This window comes from Notothenia rossii, assembly GCF_949606895.1.
Source record: "Notothenia rossii genome assembly, chromosome: 9".
Taxonomy (NCBI): Eukaryota; Metazoa; Chordata; class Actinopteri; order Perciformes; family Nototheniidae; genus Notothenia; species Notothenia rossii.
The window spans coordinates 13,578,238-13,580,876 of record NC_136907.1 but is presented as its reverse complement, the minus strand read 5'-3'; the positions used below and the strand labels follow the sequence as shown (position 1 = coordinate 13,580,876).

The following is a 2,639-nucleotide window of genomic DNA, read 5'->3' as shown; positions in this document are numbered from 1 at the left end:
ACTTGCAAAATGTTCTTTTAAATTGACAAACATCATATGTGTCATTCGTGGCACAATTCAAACGGGATCAAAAGATACGTTTTCTCTCTCCATTGAATTCAATGTATAATTTTCCGCTTCCGGGGTCCCATGGAGGCTCCCGGAAGGGGAGGGACTTCGCCTCTCTATAGAGAGTCACAGTTTGTCGTAAAAATGCTGAAATATAAGACTATGAATAATACGCAACTAGAAAGACTACAAATCCCAAATGCATTCTGGGTCGCGTAAGTGATGTCATAGGCGATAATGCTCCAAGACTGGTTGTGACTCGCAAAGCAAAGAGGAAGAAGAAGACTGATTTATTCCCTCCAATAAATATAAGAGATTGCTCCAATAAATTCACTTTTACAAGATGCCTGTGTGCTTTGTACGAGGTTGTAATCACAAAAGAGATCATACCACTTGCTCGTTCTATCGCTTCCCGTCTGATGAAAGGACCAGGAGTCGTTGGACCAAACATATCAGGTAATATACATGTTTTGCATGGAACATAGTCAAGTTAGCTACCTAGCTAGTAGCGAGCATGTTAGTTAGCATTATATTACATTACTTAGCCTTGTCATTTGTATTAGCCTTAACATGAAGTAAACCAAAATGTTAAACAGTAAGAGTAGTCATGATGGTAAGTATTTTGTGAAACATTTGAAGAGTAGCCTATCGCCCCCTCCACCAGGTGCTAAGGGGGCGGGAGGTAGGCTAACGCCACATTAGTATCAGCGATCTTTTCTACTTAATGCTATCTGCACAAATGGTTAACATTGAACATTAAAAGATCAGCCAGTTCAGGGAGAGTCGAAGGAAGGAAGGCAGGCAGCTTTGCATGACATTCTTCTGGACGTGTTTCATTGTGATGATAGTGAGAGTGAGTCAATCTGTTTGTTGGAAAGACAGTAGTTGAGTGATTACTGAGAGAAAATTATTAAAAGAGAGAATTATTCAGTGTTGTTACTTTAAAGTGTTGTTACTGACCTTTTTCTCTTTACCTCACCTGTAACTGCCGAGACCCTGAGGAACATGCACACTGGTCTGACCTGCTCTGGCAACCTGATTTCCACTGTACGTAATAGTATTTGGTTATGGTATATTATTTATATACATCAAAGGCACAATGCACCCCCCAGAGACACACATGTATTGAGTGTGATATTTTGCATTGGTCATGTGAAATCATCTTTACATACTAGAAAACTGTAGGAGCGGCAACTTGTTTTGAAATTGAATTTTTAATATCCGATAAAGTTGATCTGTTTTCTTTATTCTTCTCTCTTCCCAGCTCCATCCATCACCGTTCTCTGTTCCTGCAGGTCCTGCTTGCTAATCAATGCTCATATTTTTTTACACAATTACAAATAAAGTCAATGTATTGTATGACATGAAGTTGTGCTTCATTCTGAGTCAACAATAAATTCATTCTGCCTTCAGCTGCAAAATTATTGTGGACTGCACCGACATCCATGTAGCTGCCCCCCCCCCGTAAGATGAACCAAGCAAAGTTGACATACTCAACATACAGCTGTACTCTTAAGTTTACATGAAGAATTTGTGAAATATTGGTAATAACAGGTTTAAATGATTATTAGTAATTCATTATATAATTGTCTCATTGTAGATGAGCAGACAGGGAGCCAGACGAGAAAAGCAGAATATGCAGCTGCCATTTTCCACATGGAAAAGAGAAAGGGCCAAGTGTATTTGAGTGGACAAAAGAGAAATCCCAAATACGAAAAATAAATTTATACAATTTACAGATATGTATACAAATAAATACATATCCTATATACATCATGTATAATGATGATGTAGGAGGAAGTGTGATAGATAACAAGTAAATAGAGTTACATACAGATCCATGTTACAGCAAAATATGGAATAACTAAGAAGCACGCAGTATAATAACAATTACATGCAACAATTAAATAACTGCTCAGCATCTCCACCGCAATCCCAATCTGCTGTGTCCTGTTTTCCTCCCCTCTGCATAACACCCCATCACACATACGAAACACAACGCAGAGTCCGAGGGTGTTAAGAGTATGTTTATTTAAATGTCCTCCTCTCTACTGGCCAACACAGGGAGCATATGCTGGGTGTAGAATTGTTCCAGGAGGAGGAGATTTCCATGCCATGCAGGGTCTTTGGGGATGGGGATGATGATGATCCCCTCCTTCGTGGTCCACAGTAGCAGAGACTCCGGTCTGTGAAGTGCAGCTGTTATATAATATACAATACATTTTTTTGAAAAACATTTGATCAACAAAAAAGGATTTGGTCAGGATCTAGAGTCAGTGTGTAGTTTATTAATTAATCAATGCTCTCTACATTAGGAAAACACATACCAGTGTACCAGAGGGAGTCACACACAGCTGTGCCTAGATAACCAAACAAATTGACAACAGGGATGCAAACTCATCAGGTATGAAAAAGGTGACAAGGATCCGAGCCCCCCGACCCCACAGAATATCGGCTTTAAAATGAGGAATAACAGAGGATTTTAGCAGAACAACTAAAGCAGCAGTGTTAATATTAACAGAAACGCCATAGAGTCACATCTAATAGAAATATATAAAAAGCATTTATTTTAATTTTGTAGCAGTCAGTTT

The 2,639-nt window shown here is 38.9% G+C and overlaps 1 long non-coding RNA gene across 1 annotated transcript; it reads left to right on the top strand.

Annotated features, from left to right (window-relative positions):
- Positions 1 to 269: 269 nt before the first annotated feature.
- On the top strand, positions 270 to 1,412 carry LOC307020441. The gene is made up of 2 exons (XR_013802894.1): positions 270 to 1,095; positions 1,313 to 1,412. It is a non-coding gene; the product is annotated as an uncharacterized lncRNA (long non-coding RNA).
- Positions 1,413 to 2,639: the final 1,227 nt, after the last annotated feature.